Here is a 15,551-nt window from a genome sequence, read left to right on the forward strand (position 1 = left end):
GCTCCTTGAGCCGATTAATCCTGCATCTTTGCGCCTGGGTTGGTGGGTCTGCGTTGGTGGGTCTTCACCTCTGTGCAGCTCCGTGCACCCGCCTCGTTAGCTTTGCTAATGACAGCACTTTTCTGATGATAGATGTGCTTGTTTTCTTAGGGAGATGCTTCCTCCTTAAAGGCATACAGCCTCTGGTGACATGGCTAACAAGGAATTGCAGAAAGGGAGAGCTGGAGGGGACCTTAAAAGGTAATTTAATTTATCCCCTGCCCCAAGGCAGGATCAACTATTCCTAATAATTTCTGACAGATATTTGTCTGCCTTGTTCTTAAAAGCCTCCGGTGATGGAGATCCCACTGCCTCCCTGGGCTGTCGCAGGGCGCTAATAGTCCTTATTATTAGAAAGTTTTTTCTTACCATCTAGTCAAAATCTCCCTTGCTGCAGTTTAAGCCCATTATTTCTTGTCCTTTCCACAGCAGACACAAAGAACAGATTATTCCCGTCCTCTGCTGCTGCCCTTTATGTCTTTGAGGACTTTCATCATGTCTTCCTCGGTCTCTTCTCGTTCAGACTAAACAAACCCCGGTGTCATCAGCCTCCCCGCTGCCTCCCCACCTTCAATGGGTGCCAGCGCTGCGGGACGGGGTTTGCTCAGGCAGCTTCAACGGGTGAAGCTGCAACGGCGTCCGCTCCAAGCCAGGGAGGAGCTGCTTGCAAGCAGAGTTTGGATGTTTCGGTGGTTTTTTTTTCTTTTTCTTTTTGCTGGAAGCTGTGACCAGTGCTGTAACCTGCGTAGGCTTCCCACAGGGCTGCCTGGGAGGTTTGGGGAGGTTTGGGGTGGTTTTGGTATTGCCTTTGTGCAATAGCTATGGAAACTGCAGGGCTGCTGAAGGTAGGGCTGGTCTCTGCTGCAAACAGATGTGCCCCATCTGCCTGTAACCAGGCTCAGGAGTCGCTGGCAAAGAGGTCGGTCCCTTGTGCTGATGGACCCGTGGTGTCCTCGCGTGGATGTGCCACGCTGGTGTGTTTTGTAGCGGCTCCTGGCAGAGGATAGCCCAGGGAGGAGAGCAGTGTTTGCCACCCTCATCCCTCCCATCCCCTGGGACTGAGCCCTGTGGCACATCTGATGCTGGTCAGGGATGGGCGCATCTCACGGGGACAGACAAACACCTCCACTGCTGCCAAACCTGGCGGGGTCCCGGGCTGCCTCCCCGCTCCGCAGACCTGGCCCGCTGCGGCTCCGGCCCCTCTCCCAGAAAAGCAGCTGCTGAGAGCCGCACCGGAGAGCGGGTCCTGCCCAGCCAGGCGTGCGTTTCGCCGGGTGTTGTGGCTGCGTGCTCAGCCTGACGTCAGCCTCAGAAAACCCAAGAAAAACGGCTGCTTGTTCCCCACCTGCTTTACCCAGGATTTCTCCATTCCCAGCAACTCCCCCACCCCAATTTTCCATTTCCTCCCATCTTCTGAGCTCCTTTCTGCCTGCTTTTACCATCCCATCGCACCTCTCCGCTGCCTGTGGCTGGGCTGTGGCTTCCCTGGAGCCACCCAGCTCCCGCTGCCCTCCTTCCCCATGCTGACCCCTTGGTCTGCTCTTTGTTAGGCTGCAGCTCCGATTTGCATGTTTAATATCTAATCACAAACCCGCCTGACAGATCTCTTCCCTCCCATCAGCGGTTTCTGGTGTAATGACTGTTTTGTTTCTGACTGTCAGCTTTGCAGGAGGCAGTTTGCTGATAATTTGGGAGAAGAAATTTGGAGTTTTTTCTGCACCCACCCCTCTATTCTTCTAGGTTTCTTAAATATGTGTATAAAGTGTGTATTTTTCACGCATAGTAATTATTGATATTTAAGAGGGTTGGCATCCCCACCCCTTCGCCCTGCATCCCTGCAGTGATGAGCTTGGTTTACTGGGATTTGGGATCTTTATACCCTGTACTTCAGGCATTGTACCAAAGCATCAGGTGGAGGGATGAGAACTCCTGGTTCGTCTGCAGTTTGCACCATTAATGGGAAAAATCACTTAGGAAAGCACTGTGGCTTAGGAGATGCCAGGAGTCCTGGCACCAGCGGAGATGAACACCAGCCCCTCCATCGCATGGTTATTTCCCTGGCTCCATGTGCAGGTGGGGAAGGTCCTGGTTTCGATCCATCTGAGTGTATCAGCAGTTCATGCTGACTCTTCCTTGGCTCATGAGATTCACCACTATTTTGTGGTCCGACATTATGGTTCACCAAGATTTTCATTAGGGAAATCAATGAGCTGTATCGTCCCGGTGCTGTCTTGGTCATTGAAAAAGCATAAATAATGCTGAGCCCCGTTGTGTCTCCAGGGCAACAGGAGGAACCATCAAACAGGTCTGATTTCTGTGCAGAATACCCTAAATCCATCATTCTGGAGAGTTCTGGGCTCGCTAAACACCATCTCTCTACTTCTTTGCAGACCTTGGGTACATGATCGTTAACACCAGCTCAGTGCAATCCTGGCCGGGCCGGGAGCGCGGCGTTGACACAGCCCTCCCCGGGGTCTGTGACCACGTTCACTGTTCACCACTTCTTTGGCTCCAGGGGGAAATCCTCAGGCTTTGCCAGCTAAAGGTTTAGGCAGTAACTTCTGTCGTGTGTAGCCACTCTATAGAGTGAATGGGCTTAATTTTTCCTTCCATTGAGCGTGGAAAAAATACTTGGCAGGCTCCTTGGCTGTAATGAGGTCTGCGATTACCTCTGGATCTGGACCCACTTGCGGCAGCTATTGGCACCTTCGACAGCGGCGCGGAGCTGCTTTGCACTCGGGTGTGCTGGGTGGATGCTCGCCTTGTGGGGCGTGATGGACGTTGAGATGTAGACGGGTTGCGGAGCTGAAGGGTGCTGCCGAGCACCGTGGTGGGCTCGGGCAGGCTTGGCCCCCCACCCAACCTCCTCTCCTGCCTGCGGGCACCATCGTGGCGCCCCTCGCTCAGCACGTCGTGCCCCCAGCACTGCTTCTCCCCTCCTGCCTCCAACCCTGCTGACAGGCTCTTTTTTTTCCCCCCCAAGATTCACACAAATTGTTTTTCTCTTACAAAATTGCCAGCAATAACACTCAGTGTGAACTCGGTAGCGAGGCATCTCGGGATTCCTCCCCCTGCCTCCTCCCTCCCCTCCTGCCGTCTCCAGCTGCCCGCTCTCCCTCGGGAGCTGTTTTCATCCCACTTTCTTCTCTGATTGGCAATGTTTGTGAAAAGCAAGGCACCTATGCGTGAGAGCGAGGATGGCTCCGGCTCCTTCCCTTCTCCTCGGCTAACGACAGCCTTCAGCCCTGCAGGATGACGGACGAGGGAGAAGCCACCAGCCATCCCGGTTGCCGGCTGCGGTGCCCGTGTGGGTGAGGTTGTTGCCCAAAAACCTGAACACGGGTGTGCCGACCTCCTGCAGTGAGACAGGCTTTCCACACTACCTCCTCCGTGCCCGGCGTGCATCCCCTGCGCTCGCGCGGCCGGGCTCTGGCTGGAGGCTCTTCCGTCCCAGGAATATGATTTATTTGCTGCATCTTCTGGACTCAAGTGGTATTGAACGGGCTTATTGGAGAGCTAGTTTCTAGACAGGTTGAATTAGAGGTGGGAGCATGTAAGCACATTTTTTTTTTCTTTCATCTCCTTCTTGCTCGGAGCTTTATAGGGGCAACTCGCCAGGTCCTGCTGTCAGAGACTGACGTTGTGAATGGAGCCAGACAAAACCTGCCCAACCGTGAGGGTCCGGCAGGTCCTGGTTTCTCCCCTCCCTGCCCTGTGTGTCGCACACCGCCCTGGTCTGCAGAACCCCTTGGTGTCCAGCCCTGGATGTCCACGATGCTCCTCAGCCCTTGTCCTCCGCAGCGTCTGCTGCTCCCGAGCAGACCGGTCTGCGGCTGCCAGAGCTCACACAGACTGTACTGAATGGACATGGCTTTGGATGACGAGGCTGTCCAATTTACTCTGCAAATTGGTACCCGGCTTTCATAAGAACACTAAAAAAGTCCCGCAAAGCACAACAGCTTGTGATAGCCTCCCCGCCACCCACCTTCCCTGAGAGGCAGGCAAGTATGGATCGCCCAAAAATAGAGACGAAGAGTCCCGGAGGAAGCATATGGCAGATGGGACTAGATCCCCGGCTATCGGGTTTTCTGTCAGTGCTTTAACTGTATGATCATCCTCTCTGCTCATCTTTTAAGTATCGTGCTATCCCCTGTACCAAGGGGATAGACTGGCTGTTGGGTTAATGCATGAGAGGGCTTCTTAGGACTGTGAGGACTTAACGATGTGGAAGGTAGATTAGGGAGGTTTCCCCAACATTTTAAAGCTGTGATGCCTTTTGAAGTCTCCTTAAAGCAGAAGCCACATGAGGAGCAGGTGGGATTAGCTGGAGGAAACCAAAAGAGAGAAAGTGTATTGCTGCACCAGAGCATCCCTGGATTTCAAACGGCAAATGGCACTTTAATATTCCTGTCCTGCGGTAAAGATCTCCTAATAAAGCACTCGTTGCAACAGTCTGGGTGGTTTCCTCCCATTGCTTATGGGTCATGGAAACTGGGCCAGGCGCTGCCTGGGAGCACGGCGGGGGGATACCCCCTGTGCTGCACAGCCACTGAGGGCTCCTCGGCAGAGCCACGAGCCTTCACGGGGGACCAGTGTGCCAGAAACACCGGGGGCTTTGCTGGTCCCTCCATCTCCTCCTTTTATTTCTTGTTTTCCTTTGTTCGTCAGCTGCTGGAAGGCATCTGACTGTTGGCTTTGCCTCCTGGCCAGGGGTAGGTTCAGGGGTACGAGCTGCCTTCCCTGGCTGCCTTCTGCCAGCCCCTGCGAACTGGAAGTCAAAGTAAAGTTTCTTTTGCAGCTCTGAACCGAGTGCCTGACTGCGCAAGCACAACCTGCCACCTTCAAGGTCACTTTGTGCTGCGGCTGAACTGTAACCTCTCGAGATAGGCATTGCTTTTGGGATCCAGGTTGTTTCTGCAATGCCTTGCGCCACACCAGTATAGCGACAAAACACGCAATGCAAAGCTCTGGGGCCCCCCGAGCTCTCGCAGTGGACCTGGTGCCCACTGGTAGCATCACGCACCTTGTAACCCCGGGCTGGGCTCGATGCTGAAGAAAGGCAGCACCTCCCACCCCGGGAATCGCAGTTGGCCTCTGCGTGTGGTCCCTCACGTACCTTATCTGCCTCTTGCAAACAGCGGGGATGTTAAGCCTGGGCAGACGCAGGGAAGGGGGCTCTCGCTCCGGACCTGTGCAAACAGCCGTGGAGCAGGTAGGAGCAATGCGAGTTGGCTGTGGCAGGTGTTCTTGCTAGATACGAGAGAGCACAGGCTGCCTCCATCCTTGGCTTTGCTATTGCAGGAAACAAACTTTCATTTTAGCAGTGACTGCATCCAGGATTTAATTAGCTCCGGCTGGCAAGCCCAGCCCTGATAAGATCACATTGAAGGGAAATGTGATTGGCGTTTCTATCCTAAATAGCATCATATCAAGAAGTCCTTTGGGGCTTAGATGCATGCGGGGAGCAGGCAGGGTCAGGAGTGTGCGAGTGCCTGTGCTCCTGCCCCGCTGCGGCGTTCCCCCGCTTTTTTGGGGTGTGCTTTGGTTTTGTTTTCTAGCTCTGTTCCTTCACAGCTGATGCTCCGTGCTGCAAGGCGCTGAGCTCTGGCAGGAGGGAGGAGCGAGCCCTTCCCTCCGTGCAGGCTGCGCCCTCCTGGGCATGGTCCAAGCCAAGCCCGAGTCCTGTCACATCCGTCCTGGTGCTGGGTGAGCTGAGCTCACCCGTTCTCTGCAGCTTCCTCTGCATCACACATTTGACTCCTGTTCTGCTTCCCCTCCAGCTCGTGGGGCTGAACATCACCTTCACAGCCTCTTAAATACCCGCAGCCAGGCAGGCTCCAGGCTCCACTCTGTCAGCCCGTGTTTGCTGATTCCCAGGGACTGCAGAGGCTCTTATCCCTGTCGGGGCTATGGATATGCCCTTTCCAGCTGCTATCCTGGGGATCAGCCTGTCTCTGATTTAAAGGTACAGTCTGCTGACAGCTGCTGCTGTGTTTCAGGAAAACAAGGGAGGAAAAAGTCTATTGGAGCTGGTTTCCTCAGGGCTCACCAGCTCCCTGCAAATTCCTCTTAGAAAGGGTTTCACCACCCAGGAGGCTTTGCCTGCCTTGCTGTCCTCTTACAAATTCAGGGGAGTTTCCCTCCAGTGGAAGGAGACCAGGGCAAGGAAGCTGGGAAGGAGGAATTTTACTGTATAAATCAAATGAGAAAGTACCCTGAGCACAGGAAGATGCTGCCGCCTTCGTAGGGAAGAGGAGAGATGCAGTCATCTGGCTTTAGCTTTTCAGGAAAAGATTTTTCCCATCCTGTGCATTTTTGACTTTTGAAAAGTTTTCCTCATTTGTACTGGGATGAACCCAAGTTTTCTAGAAATCTTTGCCAAAAACCTTCTTTTTGTATGGCAGGAGAGATAATCAACCATATTTGAATTGCCAAGTCCAGATCGGTGAGTCAGTGGGAAGCAAGAAGAAAACCTCATGCGATGCTCCTGTTGCTTATCGATTGCTGTGGCGTGTGTCATCCCGAACTGCCGCCCGTCGCCTCGCCCTCCCGGCGTGAGCACAGCACGGCGCCGGGGGAAAATGGACTTCAGGCATGCTTCACTATCGACCGGCCGTATGGCTTTGGGCAGAATCGACCTGTCTCCGTTAACCCATATGCAAAAGGCAGAGCCCTGTAACCTCCTTAACTCTTCTGTTGGTGCTCTGAAAGTCACAGGGTGCTGCTGGAAATGGCAGTGGGTCCCTGACCCCCAAATGGGGACACCCCCGGGACCCTGAGCTCTGCAGCGGGGCAGGGTTGAGCTGCTGGCATTGGGGACCGCGTCCTCCAAGGTTGGAGAAACACATCTTTCTCATCTAGCAAGCCACTGACATGTCTCCTATCCCTCCTGACCCAGATTTCTGGTTCCTTCTGCTACAGAAATAGCCTTTGAACTCGCTCTTTTTAGACATTTCCACCTCCCGAGCTTTCCCGGCGTGGCCGCTCTGTGCAGTGCGTGATTCACAGGCTCTCCCCGCATCCTCCCACCCAGGGCAGCCCCTCCTCACAAACAAGCTGGTGCCCTGGATGTCATGGGCAGCCCAAGGACCCTCTTGCTTGAAGCAAGGAAAATTCTGCTTCAGGAGAGTGAGGACCTGGAAAAATCCAAGTTATTGCTGCCTCTGAAGCGATTTCTTTCTCCATCGCATGCTTTTACTTCGGGGCACGGGGAGGAGCTGGCAGGGTCTGCGAGCGCTCGCTACATCTCTGCTAATGACACAGAGGATTGCCTCTGTGCTGTCTCCTGGTGGCTGTCTAGCCATCAGCTCAAGCACAGCCATGGTAAATAATATTTAATCCCCTCCGAGTTCTCTACCCTGCGCTTTTTCCTTTCTGTTCCGGTTGCTGCAGACAGCGCTGCTCCGCTGCTCCGCTCAGGCTGTGGCATTTACCCGCGAGCGAGGTGTTAGCCGTGACTCAGCTCTCTCCTTGCGTTTCCCTTCCACAGTGTCTTCATCCTAACAGCCCCCCCCCTTTTCTCTTTTTTGCACAGAATATTGCCCAAACTCCGCTCTTCCCAGTCCCCTCTAAAGCCCATCGCTGGGATCTCCTCCGCTTCCGTCTCCAGCAGCGCTGGGCTGCCCTTGACCTTGACAAACACCCTTTTGCCCCAAGCACGCCTGCACCGGACACTGCTGCGGAGCGAGGACGCTCTTCAGGCCTGATGGTTTTGCTGCGTTGCTCTTCTCTTTGCTCCTCTTTGCTGCCTTTCCTCCTCCCAGCGCAAAAAACATAATAAATCAGCTGCTGCTTTTTGCTCTCATGGCTTTCTACATCTTCTCCCCGCTTGCCCCAGCACGTCTCCTTCCCTTTTAACTGTCAGCGTCTGCCTGTGATCAGCCCGTGATAACTCATCTCTCTTGTCCCATTGCAGAACTTCCCAGCAAACACCTTGGCTTTCTCCTGAGCTGCCCCGAGGCTCTGGAGAAACTCCCGCAGCAGGAGGGAGCCTTCTGCGGGCTTCCCTGATGGCTCCTCTTTCCCACAACCTTCACTAAACCCTGGTGACTAGTAAGATACCGGTGAACTAAAGTAATTTCCATCGTCCCTACTAACGTGTCCTTCTTGCTGTCCTTGCTGGGACAAGGCTCGTGCGTGGCTCCGCCAGCAGGTCCCAGGCACGGGGAAGTCCCGCACCGTCACCCGGGCAGGTCTTCCAGCCTGCACTGACCTCTTGGCTGCTGCAACATCCCCAACATCGTCTTGAGGCCGTGGCCAGCTTGGTAGAGGGGGCTTTGGGTTTTTTTTCCTCTCTCTGTTCAATGGAAGACCCTGCTATTGCCTCCTAAGCTGCCTCTGCCAGGGGGTCTGCTAGAGGCAGGGCTGGTGGTAATCTGAGCAATAAAGGAAATAAAGGAAAGGGCGGATCGAGTCAGCTGAGCGTGGTGAGCCCTGAGCCTGTCCTCCCCCCCAGGCCACTGCGGCCGGGGGTCAGTGCAGTATTTCTTGCCCAGTTAGTGGAAATATCGGTCATCTCCGCAATCAGGAAAGCTGCTCCTTCTAATGAGAATATCCTCTTAAAGCTGCAGGAAGAAATCAAACCTCGTAAAGCATCTGGCTTTTCTTCCCCTGTGTAGGGTGGCTGCTGGGACGGCTCTGCAGGAAAGGGGAGGCTCGGACGTCTCTTGCGAGCATGCAGAGCTGTCTGTCCTGTACATAGGTCTGTCCTGTGGCCACGGGCTGCTGTGCCACCAGCTGACAACCGCTCAGCCCCTGAGGAGCAGCACTGCTGGGGCTCTGTCCCCATTTAATGGCCAGACTCTGGGGACAGCCCTCGGCGTAGCCGAAGGTCCCATGGAGCCGCGCTGAGGAGGGCCGGGAGTTTTGCGAGGCTTTAGGGAGCAAAGGGTCCACACAGAGCAGAGAAAGATGCCAAATCTGGGATGCAGAGGGAGGAGACCTGACTCTCAACCTCTTTTCCGCCCCTCTCCTTTTCTCGTTCGTCCTTTTCCCTCCATCCCCCTCCTGCTCAGACGTCCATACATTATGCATCAACAATTCTTTGCCCACACAGCACTTGCAGAGAGAAACCTGGCTACCGGCTGATGAAAGATAGCGCCTCCTCTTTAACGCTAGCCCAGGAAGCTGGCCGCAACCTGCAAAGATTTGGCATAATTCACAGCACATCCCACCCTCCTCCTCGCAGCCTGCCTGTCAAACCCGGCGGGGAGAGGGCAGCCCAGCACCCCGGCTGAGCTGGAGAGACTGGGCTGGGGATTAGAAGTGGGGGTCCAGCCCCAATTCCCCTGTGGGACCTTGCCCAGGTTCCCTGCTGTAAAATTTGGGCAATTATAGGTCACCCCTCCTTGCACGGGTGGCAGAAGGCAGATCTCCTCCCAGATGGTTTGCAGCGTGGCTCCTACATGGGTGCCTCGTTCAGCCCCAAAACGTGGTGGCTGTGGAGCGCCATTACAAGTCGTGGTCACATCTGTCCTCAGTTGCCATGGAGACTTTTCCTCTTCCCGATGCCCAGAGGAAAGCAGCGGATAGCGGCATCGACAGGGAGCTGCCGCCGGAGCACGTCACCCCAGGAGCCTCGTGCCTGCGTGGCCTCGGCCATCCGGCATCCCAGAGCCCGCGAGACGCAGCATCCCCTCCACCGCCCAGGTCCAGCTCCCAGTGGCTTCGCTCCAGCCGCCGGCTGGCTTTAATGGTGTGACAGGGCTGGGTGTTTAAATGCGGCGGTCGCTATACCTGGGTCAGTCCCTGTGGATTCAGACACGCAATCCGGATGTGCAGCGATAGGTATAGCTGTATAATGACACCCATGTGCTGCTGCGGGTGAGCTTCGACCCCAGTGTGACCATGGATGGGTGAGGATCTGGCTCAGACCTCGGGATTCGGGTTTCCACATCGCAGCTGAATTTTTTTTCCTTTCCTAAGAAACAAGCTGAGGATCCAAACTCCCTGACCTCCCTTCCCTTTGGGAATTTGAATTGCTGCAGTTTCAACCCCTTCCCCTTCAAGCCACTGTGGTTGAAGGTTGTCATCTCCTTCCACTGTCCACCTCCTTGGAGGATGGGGTGGTTGTCCCCTCCGCACGCCTGGATTTGCTGTGGGAGGGCTGGGGGATGAGGCTCGCTCGGTCTTCGGAGCTCGCTGAGCACACGTGAGCTTTGCAGACCGGTTCCCAGCGGAAATCAGGCGCGGACAGGCTCTGAGAGGGACTGTCGGCTTCCTCGCACGCTCCAGATGGGAAGGGACACAGAGGCAGTAAAGGGTCACTTTCTGAGACAATAAAATCTATTTGCTGGTGGTGGCTTTGCTTATAAACATCCGCCAATACATATATTATTTAACCATTACTAAGCCCTCACCACTCACTGTGAAATTGGGCAGCCAGCTCCTCCCGGTTTTATCCCTGTGCGGGCCAGGCTGGGGAATTTATTCAGGTTCTGCAATATCTGCCCTCTTCTAGGTATCTTTTCTGGCTTGTCCAGCTCATTTCTGGAGTGCTCCAGCCTCTTCCCTGAATTCCTGGAGGGAGCATTCCATGGGCTGAGGCAGCTGGGGCAGAGCAGGAACCCTGGGCTGGCTCCAGCATCGGAGGGACCTGGCAAAGCCCCTTCCCCTGCTCCGTGCCTGTTTTCCTGGCTTTACGTTTGGGAGAAAAATAATATGGACCTTATTTAGAGGCTGTAGCGTTATAGACGCGGTTCTGCTATTCTTTGCCCATAACAGGTCGGCTCAGGAGTGGGAAATCTGGGCGTTGCAGGTAGGACCCTGCGGAGAGGGGTTTTTAGGAGGAAAGGGGCTGGATGGTGGCAATACAAATGGTGCTTGAAGGGAACGTAAAGGCTTTCTTAAGCTTCCCAGGTGGATTTTGGAAGAAGATGGAGTGTGCCTGGAAGGGGGAATGGAAAAGGCACATCCCCAAGCCTGTGTGTGGCGGGATGAAGATGCGAGGGCTTTGTGCGTGACTGGGTGCGTTATAAATGGAAACGTGTGGCTGTGCGGCCAGCGTGGGCGAGGGGCTGGGCACGCGGGTGAATGTGAGCCTGTGCCGAGGGGGACAGATGTGTGTGGGATGGCTCCCTGTGAAGCTATATTAAAAATATGAGCAAGGCAGACTCTGGTGCTTCAGATGCTCAGGCTTTGCTTCAAAGTCTCCCAGGCGAGGGGAGGGGGACGGTGCTGGAGGGCAGGGCTGAGCCTGAGACAGCTCAGATTCAGTTCACTTCTGCCCCCCTCCTGCTTTTGGGATGGGTCAGCAGGGGTTGCACATGGGATGGACAGGCTTTCACCCACCAAATTTGTACATACAGAGCCTGAACTTGTCTCCACTTATAGCTGTATTTTGTTTTGGACTGAGCTGCCACACACACAGCATCAAGAGCCACTCTTAATGGGGGGGGACAACCTCAGAGCAACCCCCCCACCCCCAGGCTGGCAAGGGCTGAGGGTGCCCAGGTGATGCTCAGGGCACCCAGGTGGGGCTCAGCGCACCCAGGTGATGCTCATATCAACTCTCTCATTTACAGTCTCTTCCAGGCACTCAGTTCCTCCCCTTGGGCGGAGCTGGTGGGTTTTAAGGGTGGGGCACAGACAAGCTGGGGTTTATTTTTTTGCTGAGACCGTGTTGGGGGGTAGTTTTGGCTTTGCTTGCTGTGAAGCACCCTGTTAATGGGGGATGTGACTCCCCAGTGAAGTGGGTGGTGGAGTCAGACTGGTAAGAGGAAAACCCTTTTTGATGGCTGCGTAGGTTGGGAGCTCGTTGCTGGGGGAGTTCGCTGAGACCGAGAGGAGGGATATTGTAGGGCTAATAAGAGCATCCGATTAGCGTCATGGGACTAAACTTTTGGGGCACTGGATCCTCAGGGGTGGTCTGATCTGGCCTGGGTGAGGGGGAGGCGGTGGTGCTGACCCCCACCCATCCACAGGTGGCATTTGTGGCCCTTTGCAGGGGCCAAGTGCAGGAGCTCCTGCTCCCCAAAACCTTTCTCACCCCCTGGAGCGGGCGGTACAGGCTGCCCAGCGGAGGAGGGAGGATGAGGATGGCTTGGTTTGTGGGGAGGGCTAATTAAAGCCAAGGAGCACCCAAATCTCACCCTGCGGCGGGTGCTTCAAAGGACTTTTTAGGACAAGTCAGACAAAAAAAAGAAACATATGATAAATAACTGAGAGCTGAGGCTCAGCTTTCATGATCCTCCCGTCAAGCCCAGTGGCAAAGGGACCTCGAGCCCCTTCTGGAGGGCTGAGGGGTTTGGGAGCAGGAGGGTGAAATGGTGACCATGCTGCTGCGAGGCTGCGGCCGAGCTGGGGAGAATGGGAGAAGGTTTAGGAGCCTCTTTTCTTCCTTTCCCCTCTTTCATTGGAAAGGAAAAAGGCTGCAGGTCTCTGTAGCAGGGTTGGTGTTGAGGGTGTTGTGGGGAGAGGCAGCCCCTGTGGGATCCCCTTCCCACAGCTCTCGCGTGGATCTGAGACGTTGGCTCTTCTGCTGAAGTGCCATTTCCCTACGTCGTGTGGTTATATGCGATATCTGCTTTCCTTTTCAAATTAAATTCCTCTCTCTTGTGGCTGCAGGACCTTCCCTCTCCCTTCCCCTTTTGCAAAGCCTCCGAAAACAGAAATAAATAGCCTCGTGCTCTTGTCAGCTTTCTTCCAAGAAACCTTGGATGTTTTCAGGTCACGCTGTGATTTCGGCCGGGGTCTGGCTCGTGCCCCCTGCCCGTGGTGTTGGCTGCCACAGGGGAGGCCCCGGGGGCCACGACCGCCCTGTCCTGCCCTGCCAGTCCCTGCAGAGGCAATCGGAGGGGGTGTCAACCCAGCCTCGTCCCCGGGACCGGCCTGTCGCGCATGTGTTTTTAATGGGTTTTTGAAAACAGGAGATTGCCTCGTGGTATCTTGGCGTGCAAGGTTATTGGAAGGAGACCAGCAAAGGTCTATAACCTCTCTGCTGATGAGGATGAAGTGCTTGTTTAATACATTTTAGCTTTCAAATATTTCTCCTTAATGTGTTTTTGAAATGACTGGAGCTCTGAAGGGAATATGTAACTTGTTAGAAAATAGATGTGCCGATTAGACTGCATTTCAGCTCATTTAGAGACGTTTCACCGCCTCACTTGGATCTGCCGTGATCAAAACCCCGCTGCCTCTCCGCAAGCTGGGAAGTTGGGGAGCCGTCAGCCGGCATCACCCCACGGTGCAGCCCCGTCCCCGGAGCCAGGGCTGGGTTTGCTGGTGCCGAACGTGTGGGGCTTCGTCGGTGGTGCGGGTAAGCTGTGATGGCATCACTGGGTTTGTGTCAGGTTGTCTTGGCCTTTCCCAGCTGCTCGCGTTTATGTCCATCCCAGATACCCCAAAATGTCTCTAAGGTGCTCCTTGGGGGCCTGGGTGGCTCCCACAGCCGGGAGGGAATGGTTTACACCTCTCGTCTTGAATTTCCCACCTGATGCTCTGTACAAATGATATCTCTCCCTGGGTTCACACCAGGCAGTGGCACGGGGTCTGCCGTGGGAAACCCCAGAGCCTGCGGGGAGGGCAGGATCTGCCCCACGCAGGTCATCTCACTTGGCTTGTGAGGTGCCTGGGTGTGGGATGGGCCCGTGGGGCGGCCGCGCTCCCCTCTGGCATGGGATGGTTCAGACTTTCCCGGTGGCATCTCTCGGAGAGCGGCAGATTAGGATTTGGTATTAAATGAGAGACTTTTAATGCCAGGGGGAACTTTACTCCTCTAATCTGCCTACCAGCGAGACACAGACCGGAGGATTTCACTCCGCGTTATAAATACTTCACCTCTCATTACATCTCTGAAGTGCTCCCAGGACTATCAGCAACTCTTTCCATTCCCATTTTTCATTCATCTTTTTTCTCCCTCCATCCTGTCCCCCCCCCCCACAGGCAGCACTCCCCTTCTCCCCCTCTCCCACCGCAGCAAGATGTGGTTCCAGGGGTGCAAGGTGGTGATGGAGTGCGTTGTGAAATGATGGGGTTGCCTGGGAGCACGGGACGAACCCACTGGGGTACATCACCGAGCAGGGACAGGCAGCACGTTGCAGCAAGACCCATCCCCGTGCACAGCCCCGGGATGCCCCGGCCCCCCCAGTTGTGTCTGCCGGGGCGACCTGCTGTCAGGAGCATGTCAACCCCATCAAGATGCACTTCGCTGGCGCTGGAAAATGCTTTCGCCCCACGGTTGTTCTCTAATGGAGCCAGCGTTGCCGCGCTGCCCCGTGCCGCTGGGCAGCGGCTCTCCAGCTAATGCAGCGCTGCGGGGGCTGCAGGGGGTCGGGGTTAGCTGGCGTCTCCTCCACCTCCCCTTCCCCTCGCTGGGGAGGTGCTGGTCGGCTCCGCAGCCCCTGTCCCGCGGGGATGGGAGCAGCAGGGGTGGGCAGGGAAGGGGAGGAAGCCTGCAAGCCCTCCTCCCTGGTCCCAGGAAACTGTGCAAAATGAAGTGGCTGCTTATTTATTTTTTCCTGCCCTATCGCTCCCCTTTCCCCCTGGTGAACCTTGGGTTCGTTTCTCTTGGCGAGGAGGTGCCAACCGGGGTGAGGTGCCAGCGGGGCACCCTCCTGTACCCGTCACGCTGTGGGGGCTGCTCTCCCCCTGGCCCACGAGTGCTCGGAGCCCGCGGCTGGGTCCGCACCGCGGTGGGCACTGCCAGCCGGGGACCGAGCCTCGGCGGAGGTACCCCGGTGCCATCGGCGCTCTGCTACGGAGGGGCTTTGGTTGTGGCTCGTGCAGGGAATTTGCAGTTGCCAAAGGATGGATGAGCCACCTCGGCTGCGTTGGCTGGGAGCTGCTGGTCCCACGGGGTTGGGTAAGGTCGTGGCTCTGCTGGCAGCATTTCCACCGCCCTTTTTTGCTTCGTTTCCCCCGACCCACCTTTACAGCAATACCGCTGGCTATGCAGGACCGTGGCAGGATGCTGCCCACCCCACCCCTCTCCCAAGAGACGTGCAAAGGCTATTTTGCTGTCCCCTTTCAAGGTGTATAATGCCCTTGTGAACACTCCTCCCGTGCATCACCCAGAGCTGCCTCTCCTGCGCATCCCCCACGGGTCCGGCTGCTTTTCCCACTGTCAGCAGGCAATGGCACAGGGTGGCAACTGCATGCCACCCCGATTGCTCCTGGCATTTGGGCTAGCCACCTATCACTGAATAAAACGTAGGGGCCTTTAAGAGGGAGCGGAGAGGGGGAGCCGTCTCCCCGCACATTAATCTATCATGAGCTAATGTGTTTTTCCCATTTGTTCCTTTGTACATCGCCGAGCTGCGCGCTCCCACGTGCACACACCCCGGCGCGCGCTCGCACCCGCGCGCCCGCTCGCTCGCACTCCTGCCTCCGTCTCCCATGGTTGGCTGGGCCTGAGCCCCTCGCGGAGAGAAAGGAAAGAAAAGAAAGCGAGCAAGCAGAGCAGAAATGGGGAATACACCCTCTCAAGGCATGTCACTCTCACTATGTGCATCCATTCTTAAGTAGCAGGTATTTTTTTTATTTGTGTGGTTTTTTTTCCTCCTCCCTCCACGTTG

This window comes from Gavia stellata, chromosome 28 (genome assembly GCF_030936135.1).
Source record: "Gavia stellata isolate bGavSte3 chromosome 28, bGavSte3.hap2, whole genome shotgun sequence".
Lineage (NCBI taxonomy): Eukaryota > Metazoa > Chordata > Aves > Gaviiformes > Gaviidae > Gavia > Gavia stellata.